Source organism: Urocampus carinirostris, chromosome 3 (genome assembly GCF_059441175.1).
Source record: "Urocampus carinirostris isolate Australia breed hairy pipefish chromosome 3, RoL_Ucar_1.0, whole genome shotgun sequence".
In the NCBI taxonomy this organism is placed as follows: Eukaryota; Metazoa; Chordata; class Actinopteri; order Syngnathiformes; family Syngnathidae; genus Urocampus; species Urocampus carinirostris.
In genome coordinates, this window is record NC_142351.1 from 35,902,314 (window position 1) to 35,917,516 (window position 15,203).

Genomic DNA, 15,203 nt, shown 5'->3' on the forward strand with positions numbered 1-15,203 from the left:
ACTAACCGGGAACGAACAATGGAAAGTTGCAACAGCTATGGCAACAAACACAAAGTTGGCTGGGAATTAAAAAAATGAAGGAACACAGCAAAGCCGGCTCTAACGCCAGGATAGTAGATAAAACACGCCGTGAGCAACCAGGTAAACCAAAAGTCAACAACGAAAAGCAGCAACTGCTACGGTGACAAACCCGAAGCCGCCTGAAAATAAGCAAACCAAGGAACACAGAAAAACTGACGACAGGCTAGCAGATCAAAAAACACACGGTGAGCAAACAGGCCAAGAACAAAAGTGGCAGCAGATAGAGTAACAAACGCAAAGTCGTCCAGAAATGAAAAAATCAAGTAACATGTCAAAACTAGCCCTAACGCCAGACTACAACACACAGTGGGCAACTGACAACCGTCAACTAGAAGCAAACAAAACAGTAAAGCCCCTCGGCAGCCCCACCGCTAATGAGGAGCTTTCCCGATAAAATTATATCAACCGCGACACAGGCAGCAAAAAACACAAACGAAAAGCCACGATCGCCTTCTTAAAAGGAGGCAAAGACGGGGTAAGGAAAGTTCCAATCCCTCCAAGCAGAAATGAGCAGTATGCAATCGCTGTTCACTACAATCCCTGTACGTTGTGTTAATGGGATTTGCCATTTTGAAAGCGTTGTGTTCTTTCAATAAGATCACAATTCTACAGCAAACAAGCCAAAATCGTCTAATTTGAGACTCATATTCTTGAATCCTCCAGTGCGTAGAGCATTTTGTAAAATATTTGCATGAGTGTTGGGAGGAACACCACACGTTCTGTGCCTCATTGAATAAAAAACAGGGGAAATATTTTTTATTCGGTAAAAAGAGGAGGTGATGACACTTCCTCTTTTGGATGTCTGGAGAAGGGGGCGTGTCCTTCCCGTCCCGGAGCTGCCTATTTAGCGCCTAACTGCTTTTGATTAATAGCAGGCCCATTCTTCGCAACATATGCCATTTCTATGGTTCAATAAGAGGAGCAGAGCAAATTTGCCCATGTTTGTGAGTAATGATGTCATGAGGTCACTGGGAGCGTTTTTCACACATAATGAGTGAAATGAAGGAAGAAATTGTCTCGAAAAAGAGCAGCCAATCCCACATCTGTGACTAAATGTGTTTAAGCGACTGCTGATGTGTTTAAGCTGAAGCGATAACTATGATGGTCAAATCCAGTTGGTAAATCTTTAAGTAAACATCAATTTCAGTCCGAACATTTTGGAAGAGTCACATAAATTTACTTTTTAAGAATGCAAGATATCTTTCTACCGTTATACTGCCAAAAGCCCATTTGGAAAGACATAGTAAAATAACTCAAATAATCATAATTCCATTCATTTATTTTCACTGGCAAATACTTTTGCTTATTTTAAGTTCTTTCTTACTTATTATATAATAAATCATTTTTCCATTGGTACCATTTATGCGTTGGGCTATATTTTTCTTACGTCAAAGACGCTTATTCATTAGAAGAAAAATGTACTGATTTTACAAATTAAAACAAAGAAATCTTTGCTCAAACAAGTAAGTTTTTGTGCGCAAATAGCCCGCTCCAATGATCGCCGAGGTTTCCGTTTGGGTAAACGTATGCCACTTCCGGTATTAAACAAGCGCATGCTTTTCTGTATATTCTGGACACATTTGTGTGTTGCACGCAAATATCAAGTGTGTGATAAAATCTATTGTAAAAAGGTGGGCATGTATTATAAAATAGTTCCCAGTATAAATTGTAAAATTTAAAAATATAATTTGCATTTTTTTGAAACAAATCTTAAAATCTAACCATATAAAAATATTTTTAAGATTTAATGAACCATTAAATATTTTTAATAAAATAAGAGGGAAAATCCTTAAAGGAACACCGTGTATTATTCATCATCTTGTGGTGTAAGACAAACTACAGCTGCAACATCGAATAGATAAAACAGATTAAAATCAACGGTTAAAAGTGTTGGCAACGAATAATTTCATCGAGATTTTGCGACCCGCAATATATGCGTCACTCAGCACGTTGCCGTGTTAGTGACGTCACACGCAGTGCAAGTCGGCGAGTATAACATAGTGAGGTGGAGTGCGTACCAAGGCGCTATTTTCAAAGGCTGCAGTAAATTCAACTCATGATACATGACCGACATAGAGAAAACAGTTTGACTGAAGTCTGTAAAAGTGTAGGAGCACTCCACACTTTGCAAAACAAAAAAGTGCATCACTTGCAAGCTTTGCAAAAGTGATATGGCACAGAAGCACCACGATGGTGAGGCAGCAATTGAAAACAAAGCATGGAGTCACCGACGAGGATGAAGGGAGCTCAGTAGAATTGTAAGTCACTATATATTTTTTTTAAATCGTTTTTTTTTGTGTTTGTTTTGGGGTTTTTTCGCGTTTCTAAATTATAGAAACGTAACTTTGCCTCTGGTAGGTCGCTAATGTTAGCGTCTACTTGTTAGCTGATTAACGACAACACGTGTGTGTGTGTTTGTGCGTGTGGGATACTTTTTATTTCTGTTAAATCATTTGAATCGGTGTTTGATTGCGCTTCATGAAAACAAACCTGAGCATCGAATTTTCTGGCATATTCTGGGTGACTAAGTGAAGAAACGTAATATCAGATAAGGTCGCTCGCCTAATGCTAGCGTTTGCTTGTTATCTTATCAACGACTGCGTGTGTGTGAACGATAATTTTCATTTCAGTTAAACGAATGAAGGAAGTTTATTTGGGCACAGCATAGAAAACAGGAGTTAAAATATATAATAAATTAGATGATCATTAAATCAAACAAAAGTATGTGTTATTGGAACAAGATTTATTTTATTTTTTTCCCCCCGTAGCTACTTTGACCTGACATGACTTAGCCAAGAGAACTCAAATCTTCCGCATGCTCATCCAGGGGTGCTAAAGCTGCAGCTGTAATTCGAGGCTTTGGGGTGAGCTCAACAAGGGAACACAAGATTAACACTAGCCTAAACACATCCCACATCTTTAAAATCACATAAATAGATGTTCTGTTTAGCCGAGATCATACATCAAATCGTGTATTTAATTGTCAAAACAGAGAGCAGAGATATAACGTGCTCGTTGATTATTCACATACTATCTTAGAAGCAGTTGCTGAGAAAACATAAAACACATTGACATTTGAAAAAGAATTCATAAAAACAGGAAAATAAAGTTGACCTCGCGTTAGATTAATTATTGACTTCAGGCATGCATATGGGAGCAAATTTTTAAAATAAAAGCAAAGCTGGGTACATCCACTGGAATAGGTTGTATTACTTTGAATGTTGGTAACTGTTACCAGGCAATTCAAAATGTGCACCTCATTTAGTGTCGTGACCGTTTATGCACCCCCACTTTTACCCAAGCACACTCTTAAAAATTCAAGGCATCGTGTTGAGTTATTCAAGCCTGAAACCGCACTAGCAAGAACATTTTGTTAATTTATTATCATACAGGTCAGTGAAATAAATATGTTTTCTCCTTTGCACCTGATGCAAAACACAGAAGTACACAAGAAAAAACATCTTAAAAACAGAAGAGTAAAAAGCATTCTGAAAGTCATTTTTAAATGTCTGTGAGAAAGTGAATTTGTATTAATTTAATTTAATTGAGGTCATTTTACAAACAAATCCGGGATGCTCAAATTATATTTTGGGTTGATGAATTTATGTTGAAGTAAATGCAAAACAAAACCTGAAGAGGTAGAATATTTTATCACAGTCATTGCAAATATTTAAATTTCAATTTGGGATGATTGCTATTTGAATAGTGCGGTTCGGCCTTATCAATGTGAAGCTTGTTTTTTTGTTTAACATTTTGGTCAACTGGACTGGTGTTGAAATTTCAATAGTTCCATGTAAATATGATTAGAATAATTTATAATTATACGCATTACTGATTTTTTTGATACTATTCATCTCAGACCATTACGACAATTACATAACCCTTTATGACTTACTGATACAGAAAGCCAATACAATAGTACAAGATCTACCAAAAAACAAATACCTATGTATTGGATTATGGCATCTTTTATTTGTACATTCATACTTTTTTTTGTGCAGATCACTTAATACACTGAATTTTAAAATATCTTAGTTGGCATCCATTAGCCACAAACTCCTTTAGTTTGTAATCAGAAGCTTGGTGACTGATACATATAAGAACAACCATCACAAGTACCAAAAATTTCACGATAACTGGTATCATTACTCTCCTTTCAGTAATCTTTATTTTCCCTGAAGTTGATCTAGCTTGCTTGCTTACATACCTCAACAGATTTGACTTCTTCTGCTGTATTTCGATGATTTTTTAACGCAATAAATGCCTTTTTAAAATGAGAATCTCATTTAAAAAGTACTTAGAATCAGCAAGTGCTAATATACTATATTACATTATATTATATTATATTACATATATTATATTATATTATATTATGTTATGTTATGTTATCTCATCTCATCTCATTATCTGCACCGCTTATCCTCAGTAGGGTCGCGGGGGTGCTGGAGCCCATCCCAGCAATCATCGGGCTGTGGGCAGGGGACACCCTGAACTGGTTGCCAGCCAATCGCAGGGCACACGGGGACAGAAAACTCACTCGCTCAGTCACACCTAGGGACAATTTGGACCGACCAATTCACCTGAAATGCATGTTTTTGGAATGTGGGAGAAAACCGGAGTGCCCGGAGGAAACCCACGCAAGCACGGAGAGAACATACAAACTCCACACAGGAAGTCTGGAGCTGGATTTGAACCCACGCAGGAGGTTCCCATGACTTGAACTGTGCCACACATGCGCTAACCACTGCGTCGCCGTGCTGCCCATGTTATGTTATGTTATGTTAAATTATATTATATTATATTATATTATATTATACTATATTATATTATATTATATTATATTATATTATATTATATTATATTATATTATCCATCCATTTTCTGTGCCACTTATCTTCACTGGGTGGGGGTGCTGGAGCCCATCCCAGCTATCTTTGGGCAGTAGGCAGGGGACAAAACAAAATTGAGAAATTGCCATCCAGTCGCAGGGCACACACAGACAGACAACTCACTCGCCTATTCACACCTAAGGACATTATGGCCCGGCCAATTAACCCAACATCCATGATTTCTTTTGAATGAGGGAATGAGGGAGGAAACCGGAGTGCCTGGAGGAAACCCACGCAAGCATGGTAAGAACATGCAAACTCCGCACGGGGTGGCTGCGGTAGCTGGAATTAATCCCTGTTGGGAAAATATAACACTTAATGGATCAGAGATTGTGCGTGCAAGTCCCACCGCAAGGTGTGCTTGATGCAAACCAGACAAATGACCATTAAAGCTTCTTGGTTTTGTTTTAAAGGGCCGGTTTTACCGGCTGCACTTTCCTGGCCGCCCGTGTGCGATTGTAGGTGTGTGTCTGTGTGAGGTTGTGTTCTTCACAAAGACCTGTCAGCTTTAATGGCCTGTCGGCTGAGTGGGCCGCTGTGGCCCTCTCTAGAAGGGAGCTCCACCAAGAAAGGCTCATGCTCAGATAATGCTGGTTAATGTTCTTTAAAAAAGGTTGGGGGGACAATTAAGAGAGTGTTTCCCATGGTCCCCCTCCTCCTTCAGCGGTGCGTGGCTGCCTTTGCGCTAGCTCATCTGTTTGATGGACTCTGAATGCGTCTTATTGATGGAGGTCAGAGATTAGAAGCAGCAATGCGAAGGGAGTTGGGTGAAAAGAGGGTCCCACACGGTGGCCACAATGTGGTCGGGACGCAAACGCACACACAAAAACACACACTTGGACACATGGACGCATGGACGCGCTTTAACTTGTCCATTCTGTGAATGGAATTTTGTTCAAGTGCAGAAGGTTGAGGGCTGCATATCTTGTCCAACTTCTGTAAGATTTTCCATGCTACAATTAACCTATATCTACAGGTGTTAGTTTTATTTGAATTCTAGGTGGAATTTTCCAACTGTCCTTAATTAAGTTGGTAATGAATGATAAATGTAAGAGCTTAAGCTCAAACTCAAGCAGATCTTGCACAAATTTCAAGTCAGGTCAGGCGCATGCTTGGGTCAGGCAGAGCGTTTATTCTTATTGTCATACAAGCGTAATAACGAGGCATTGCCGGGCAATCTACTTGAGCGAGGTTGTCAGGACTGCATTTTTTAGAAAATGGGCCACAGTCGGATATGGCTGGGATGGACTCCAGCACCCCCCGACCCTAGTGAGAATAAGCGCCACAGAAACTGGATGGATGGATGTTATTTGTTTTGTGACCACTTGTTTGTTCATTACTTTGTTTCTCTTTCTTCTAATTTTCATTAAAACCATCCTAATTTTCAGAACCCCTGCCTCAGTTCCTGCTTCCTTTCACTTGGGTCTACTGGCAAAAGTGTAACAATTGAATGCGCACAAAATGTAGAAGTACGTTAAAATAACGTAAGTAGTGTATACATTTATGGATTTTTTTACTTCATGATCTGGCCGTAAAATTGAGTTAATTGGAGTCCGGATGCATTTATTGGGCCCTTAATTTACCTTTGATCACAAGTTGTGTCAGTTAAACGTGTTATTACACGCATTACCATAATCCAATTCAAATATTACTTTGTGTGGTTTTTAATAAAAGCAGATGAAGCAAATCTCTCTTATGTTGATACTGATTTAGTTACCAGCATTGGAATTTAATGATGCTTCTATTCCAATTGTTTGTAAGTTTTTAAAGAAAACAAAGAATAACCCTGCCTTTCATTTCGGTTATATTATGTATTTATCTACCTTATAAACCTTATTCATGTAAATGGTATGAAAATAGAACAAACTGTTTGCTAGGAGGAAATGTCATTAATGTATGTTTATCACAGCTATAATGTGCTTTAGGCTATCCATCTACAGTTGTAAGGTGACCTCATAAGTGGTTTAGTTCAAGGAGAGAGTGTGGGTTTTGTTTGCCTCCGTCTCTAAATTGAATGGCCGCCTATAGAAAGAAGAAAGGGAAGAAGCCAATTAAGTGTAGGCTGGTTTTATTTTTTTGTACGGTGGTGCAATTAGTAGCAAGCTCCCAAAAACTTCCTCAAGTACCTTTTGGTGGTTTTGTTGTCAGGCCATACCATTTTGGCCAAAATGATCCGCTCAGGTGCCTTGTGCCTCAATAGCTTGAGGAGGGATTTAAAATCTTGGAGCACCTACAATGAGGCGCAAAGTTGGAGCGACCAAATAACTACCAGGAAAAGAATAGGGTTTCATGAAGTATGTTGTCCTGTCCTGATGTTCACATTACTTTACAGTAATGCTCATTCCACATTTTTTCATGCATTGTTTTTCCACTAACCATCTGTCTACATAGTCAATGTCCTTTCCCGTCGTGCTTGTCTGAAGTTGTGGAGTTTCATCTCAGTTAAAGCTTAACTTCTTTAATGCCAGATCTTTTTCTCAAATTGAAAGAGCCAGTGCTAGCCAATATTTGCCCTTTTGACTCATCTTTGAAGGCCTACAGATTGTTTTTTTGTATAAGACAAATCACAAAATAACTCAAACCTTCATCTTTCATCGGAAAAAAATAACTTTCTAACTTTTAAGTCAAGTCAAGTCAAGTCATGTTTATTTGTATAGGCCTTAATCACAAAGAGTCTCAAAGGGCTGCACAGACCACAAATTATTGCAAATCACAGACTATCACGACACCATCCCCTTGTCTAAAACCTACATGAGGGCAAATAATACACAGATACACAGATATGGTCAACATAAAATATAGGTTATTCATATGCTATAGATCACCATGATGATCGCATTCCCTCGGGCATGCAGCGATGAATCCATCCCTGACCAGACGATGACGATGGGACTTAGCTATCTTTTTTTAAAGGAATGGGCTCTGTTGAGGACTTAACTGCCAATCACTATTTTCCTATTAATCGGGACTCTTACCACACTGCTTCACTACACTATGGGCCTGCCTACACACACTCATTTTCGGTAAAAAGGAAGCAGCGCTAGGAAGTAGGGCTTCCTCGTTGTGTGGACAAAGGTCTGATCAAAGCCACTCCTGCCATTTAATGATGATTTATCATACTGAAATCCTTTACAGAGGCTTTATACGAACTTTATATGAACCATTTGCCAGTTACAAGGTATCCTTTTTAATGTTTTTTTTTCTTTAAATAAAACAGCAAAACATATTTTTATGTTTCGGCAATGCTTCTGGAAACGTATTTATACATTATGGCATCAAATGAGTTAATTGCTATATTGGATTTGTTTCTAAATAAATATGCCTTTCATATTGTAACAATACATTGTAATGTTAATAATGTTTTGAAAACGAAATGCGAAAACTCAATTGAAAGCGACTAATGGCTCTCCAGGTAGTTTTCTATTTCTTACCAATTTTTAAAAAATCTTATTTTTAATCTCCACTTTGGATACACGCTTGGCCAATAATGCCTACAGTCGCCAATTCACCTGAGACGCTTGATTTTAACTATTTTAACAATTACTTTAATACAGCAGAACCATCAAGATTATGGAAGACAGTTCTCACCCCGGCCACCACCTCTTTGACCTATTGCCCTCTGGTTGGTGCTACAGACCCTTTGAAACAAAAACTAACAGACTCAGAGACAGTGTCATCCCAAAGGCCATCATCACCCTAAACAACCACGCAAAACTGTGCAAATATATTCATAGATGTATAAAATTAAAAATATATCAAATTGTTACATGTATTCAATGTTCAAGTCCATTCTCAATTGTTTTAAATCAATGAAAATACCGACGGAATGAAGTTTGTTGTCTTTTTTTTACAGTATATCTTCCACAATCAATGCTATTGCCGTGGAATGATTTTCTCCTAAGCCAAACTGAATGTTATTTAGTGATTTATGCTTGTTAATGAAGCTTTTTAAACATGTAACAAATATTACTACATGTGTATTCCGGGAAATGGAAAAAAACAAATAATACGGATTAAAGTGTCTGACAAATTAGTCACACAGTGACCCTATAAATTCCACCATCCCTCCTATCCCCCTACTCCTCCACCCCCAACACCTAACCTAACGTTACAGACAAGCACATGATGGCTCATGCCCCATTTCAGGGAATCCGAGAGCAGAGCAGCTGCCGTCAAACAGGTCGGGAGGAGTGATGAGCGGAGCATGGGAAGTTCTCAGGTTCAACCCCTTAATAACGCAAAAGCGGCCTGGGACGGCGCGGTCACTCGGATTATTGATGCGCCAACACACTGCTGCCACCTGACCCCAGGAAACATTCCTGGTGTAATGTGCAGCAGCTGAGTTTCCGGCTGGGGAACAGCTGAGAATAAGCAGGCATTATCCAATGTGGGGGAACTTCCAGCGTTATCATATTAAACCCCTGAGACGCAAGACTGCTCACTTCCTTCTTCAATGGTGTTACTGGACTAACCTGAATTTGATTTGATTGTTGAGAGAAAAACACTTTATTGTCCAGATTACAAGGCACACCTAATAACTCCAGATTGGCTAGAAATTTCAAAGTGCGCCTTATAATCCAGTGTGTTTTGTATACCGCAAAGTACAGTGGACAAGATTGGAAATGCATGAAGTATTTACACGTTACTACATGAGGTTCTACGGTAGACATCGCTGACCAAAATCGCCAAATATTTCACGCAATGGGATTCAAACCTGGGTCGTGGCGGTGACAGTGTCGAAACCTAACCCCTTGATCTATAGTGATACAGATAAAGTAATGAATGAACGTTACATTTTATCTCTCATTATTACACTATTTTTACTCACAATGCCAGAAACGAATGTTAGAGAATGGATAAAACAAAAAAGTCATCCTGAATGACATATAAAAGACCCCTTGCTACTTAGCTCTTCGGTTATCGCTGGTTGACCTTCTCTATCATTTTGATTTGAATTGTCTTTATTGTCACTGTTATCAATGTTTATTGTCACTGTTATCAATGTATCGTGCATTGTATTCTGAGCAGACAGTAAACAACAAATGCTATCACGGGGGCAGGTTAGGGAAGGCTTTGTGTGTTGAGTGGGTGTACTGTCTGCATGCGCGACTGTGATAGGCTGGGATATGCTGTTAGTCAAATTAAATGAAGTAAATGTCTCCACCCAAAACAAAGTGAGGAGTATGGCAATCGCTAGCTTTCAGAGGCTTGTTAAATTTGAAAAAAATTCATCAATTAAATCAGCCTCTGAGGAAACCCCCGTGGATTGTTATCAAGTCCAGGAAGCAGAAAAGACAACAGCAAGGCTGTAGGTCTGGCCTACTGCTACGGCTAGGCCGGGGGTTGGCAACCCACCGCTCAGGAGCTGCATGTGGCTCTGCTGAGTGGCTCCCTGATTGTTTTCAAAATAAATGTATAAGGTCTAAAAGATGGGAGAGGAAAATTATATATAAACATGTTTACTGTATGAAGATGAACATAACACAAACACTTTTAATATTTTCCAATGCTGTACAAAAAGTGTGTAGAATGAATATTACCTTTCTACTGTGAGCTGGTACAAGTTCACAAGCTGCAATGCTAAACTCCGGTGCGCTGCTCCTTAGCTTGTTTTTCTCTCCACACTGTCTCGTGTACCTCACCAACACCAGATCAAGTAGCCATGAAAAGGATGACCTGGAGCTATAACTCGCGGGAAACAGCTACATTGAGGATGGTTGTATTTTAATCACTGCAGAGACCTGGCTCAATTTGAGGTTACCCGATGCTAGCATGCAACTGGTCCGCTGCTCTCCATCACGTTCTTTCACTAAAAGGGGAAGCTCTCCAATTTTGTTTGCCTTTTGTAAAATGACAAGAAAGAACATTAATTCAATGGCAATTTTGAGTTTGGTGTTTTTATTTGTAGATCTAAAATTGATATTTTGTTACTGTCATATTCTCCCTTGGGCTTTTATGAAGGTGTTCTGGTACCCAATAACCCTGATGACCGAGAGATTACAGTATGTATACAGGTATATGCAACGTCACATTACTAATCAGATGCATCAAAGAGTTGTTTCCCTCGCAGTGCCTTCTGCATTCAGATTCAGATTCAGATCTACTTTATTGTCATTCTAGTACACGTGTATACAGAACGACATGTCGATGCATCTGACCCCCACAGTTTCCTTGAATGTACAGATATAAATAATGTTGTATTGTATTTTGGCTACGTATAGTATTTTACCATAGTGCCGATAGTGCAAGAAGAGTAGCTAACCAGATGTGCAAAATGGGCAGTCAGGTTAACAAGTCAGGTACACAGTAACATTAACACTGTAACAATAACGCTGTAATTTCAGTAGTGCAGAGAGCAATGTGCAAGGAGTGGCAAGCTATAAAAAAAAACTGCCAGTAGTGCAAAAAGTCAGATTAGCAGCCGTTTAGATTTAAGTTAACTATATGTTAGATTGACCATTTAACAGTCTAATGGCCAGGGGGACTAGACTATTGCGGAGCCTGGTGGTCCTGCACCGCACACTGCAGTACCTCTTCCCAGAGGCTAGCAGAGTGAACAGTCCATGATGGGGGTGAGAGGGGTCCCCGGTAATGTTTTTAGCATGGGATAGGCAGTGCTTCTGGCCAATGTCCTGAATGGAGGGAAGTGTAGTCCCGATTATTTTCTCTGCTGTCCTCGTTACCCTCCTCACACTACCCCAGTCGGTAGCGCTGCAGCCTCCACACCACACAGAGATACAGCTGGTCAGGATACTCTCTATGGTGCCCCTGTAGAATGTAATGAGGGAGGGTGGGGGCATGTGGGCTCTCCTCATCCTCCGCAGGAAGGCGCTGCTGTGCCCTCTTAACCAGTGATGCAGTGTTCACCGACCAGGTGAGTTTGTTTGTAATGTGCACCCCTAGGAACTTGATACTGCTGACAACCTCCACAGCCTTGTTGTTGATGCAAAGTGGGGCATGGTTGGGCTGGTTTTTCCTAAAGTCGACAATGATCTCTTTAGTTTTGTTGACATTCAGGACCAGGCTGTTGTCCCTGCACCAGCCCACCAACTGCTCCACCTCCTCTCTGTAGGCCAGGTCGTTGTCATCCCTGATGAGGCCCACCACTGTTGTGTCGTCAGCATACTTCACGATGTGGTTTGTGGCGGACCTAGGGACGCAGTCATGTGTCATCAAGGTGAACAGCAAGGGGCTTAGGACGCAGCCTTGGGGGGAGCCCGTGCTGAGGTAGATGACATCTGAACTGTTCTGACCTAGCCGCACTGTTTGGGGTCTGTCACAGAGGAAGTCCAGCAGCCAGTTCCGCAGGGGGGTGTTGAAACCCAGGAGTCTCATTTTGTCTACCAGATGTTGTGGGATGATGGTGTTGAATGCTGAACTGAAGTCCAGGAACAGCATCCGCACATGGGTGTTCTTCTCCTCTAGATGTGTCAGGCTCAGGTGAAGCGCAGAGGAGATGGCATCCCTGGTGGAGCGGTTTGTCCTGTAGGCAAACTGAAAGGGGTCGAATGAGGAGGGGAGACTGGAGGTGATGTGCTCTTTAACCAGTCTCTCAAAGCACTTCATTATGATAGGAGTCAGTGCAACGGGCCGGTAATCGTTGAGTGATAAGATCTGGGGTTTCTTTGGCACTGGGATGATGTTGGCAAATTTGAAGCATGATGGTACTTTGGCTTGGTCTAGCGAGGTGTTGAAAATGTCTGTTAGTACACAAGCCAGCTGATCGGCGCACTCCCTAAGTACCCGCCCCGGAATGTTGTCCGGGCCTGGAGCCTTCCTTGTGTTGACCCTTCTCAGGGTCTTCCTCACGTCAGATGAGTCCAGGTGGAGTGCTCTTTCGTCCTGATTTGGAACCGCTTTCGCTGCAGGGGTGCCGTTTTGTGCCTCGAACCTTCCAAAGAATTTGTTGAGGTCATTCAGAAAGTCCACGCTAGTGTTCTGCACTGGGGCGGTGGTTGGCTTGTAACTGGTGATGGCCTGAATGCCTTTCCACATATCCCTGGTGTTAGTTGTGCTGAGGAAACGTTCCTGGATTTTTTGACTGTGCGTTCGCTTTGCTAGTCTGATAGCCCGGTTCAGGTTAGCCCTCGCTGATAACAGCGCCTCCTTGTCACCAGATCTAAAGGCAAGGTTCCGTACTTTTAGTTGTTTTCGTATTTCAGCAGTCATCCAGGGCTTCTGATTGGCACGGGTGCATATAGTTTTGTTATTGCTGACGTCTTCTGCGCATTTACTGATGTAGGCTGACACAGAAATGGCGTACTCACCTATATTTATTTTGTTGTTGTAAGTGGCAGCCGATTTAAACATGTCCCAATCAGTGCAATCAAAGCAGTCCTGTAGTGCCTCCATTGCCCCCTCAGACCACACCCTCACCTGCTTCACTGTAGGTTTTTCTCTGGTCAGCAGGGGCTTGTATGCTGGAATTAGCATAATAGAAAGGTGATCTGATGAGCCAAGGTGGGGGCGGGGGGCTGCTTTATATGCACCTTTGATGTTTGTGTAGGCCAGGTCTAATGTGTTCCTACCTCTTGTAGCAAAGTTTACATGCTGATGGAAATGCGGGAGAACTGTTTTCATATTGGCCTGGTTAAAGTCCCCCGCCGCAATAAAAATGCACTCGGAGTAAGCATGCTGCAGTTCACTCACAGTTCGGTAGAGAACGTCCATTGCCTCCTTCGTATTAGCGCTGGGGGGCACGTACACGGCAGTAATGATGGTCGCGCTAAACTCCCTCGGTAGGTAGAAGGGTCTGCAGATCACCGTCAAAAGTTCAATGTCTCGTGAGCAGTGTTTCGAGATTATCTTCGCATTTTTACACCAGTTGTTGTTGGTATAAATGCATAGACCGCCCCCCTTGCTTTTGCCGGTGAGCTCGCCGCTTCTATCAGCGCGGAAAGCAGTTAGCCCCACAATGCTAACAGCGTCATTCGGGATAGATGAGTTTAGCCATGTCTCCGTCAGAATTAAAGCACAACAGTTCGTCAATTCGCGGTTCGATGTAAATTCCACTTGTAAATGGTCCAGTTTGTTGTCCAGGGAGCGGACATTGGATAGGAAAATGGATGGTAGAGGCGTTTTGAAGGGTTTAGCCTTCATCCGAGCTGTTAGCCCGGCCCGACAACCTCGTTTCCTTCCCCGGTCACAGCGCTTCCGCTTGCCACTTTTACTCGCTGCTTTGTAGGCCGCTGCGTTCTGTTGACGTAGCACTCCGAGGCTAAGTAAACACTCCAGATTCTCCTGGCTTGTGTCATACTTACAGCACCTGTCAAGCTCTTTAAGTTGCGAGTACAAGTATGTGCCTTACTTAGACGCGCTCGGATAAACTTTTCTTTTTTCATCTTTGTTGGAGTTAAGGTTGGGACTGTATTTGTAACAGGCCTTTTTCTAACTTTCACTGTATTCATGCTACGCTAACAGATAAAACGGAGAAAATGCAGGGGCCAGCATAAAGCCACTCTCCAGCACTCCCTCCACCCCCAATTATCCCTACCAAATATCCTACCGAAAAGGTTTGTTAAAAGTAAGATATAAGCAAGAATTATTATTAGGGCTCTTTGAACTCTGATAGGCAAACGTAATTAAGAAAGGGAAATTCCTTTATTCCACTTTTTAAGGGCACTTTCAACGACGCAACCCACATTTAAAGTTACTTTTTCTATTTCTTTTACCCCAAAATGTTCGGGTTCTAATCGATCAGTACTGACCTGGAAAACGATTAATTATATATATATATAATATGTATATATATTATATATATATATATATATATATATATATATTTATTGTTGGTTATAGGAATGAGTGGAGAGGTGTTGTGAAAGGATAGTGCAATGTTTGGACGCGTTCTCGGGGATGGGCAGGGCACCTGTATGATGCAGCAGGGATAAACCAGTGAAAGCTGTCGGGCCCTGCTGTTGTACAGAAGAGTGTGTTGTGTCACCCTGACCCGAGGGACATGGCTGCTTTCTTCTGTCCTGTTTCATCTAGAGGGGACGAAAGCATGACCAACTCGGGTGGCAAAGGTTCTTAACTTGGGTGTTTGGGCATTTGGGTTGGCCATGGTCAATTTTTTTGTGTTTTTTGCTACTTTTTCCTTTTTTCCTTTTTATTTTTGTGTATGACTTGCTGTCTGTCACCCATCTCGAGGGATATGACTAGGGTATGTGTATATATATATATATATATATATATATATATATATATATATATATATATATATATATATATATA

At 41.1% G+C, this 15,203-nt stretch overlaps 1 protein-coding gene across 1 annotated transcript in view; it reads left to right on the forward strand.

The window, feature by feature from the left end:
* The first annotated feature begins 2,074 nt into the window (after positions 1–2,074).
* perm1a (PPARGC1 and ESRR induced regulator, muscle 1a) overlaps positions 2,075–15,203 on the forward strand; it is a 63,023-nt gene continuing 49,894 nt past the window's right edge. Inside the window, exon 1 of the mRNA XM_088329658.1 lies at positions 2,075–2,339. The gene's annotated coding sequence lies outside the window, so the exon portion shown is untranslated. The remainder of the gene's footprint in view (positions 2,340–15,203) is intronic.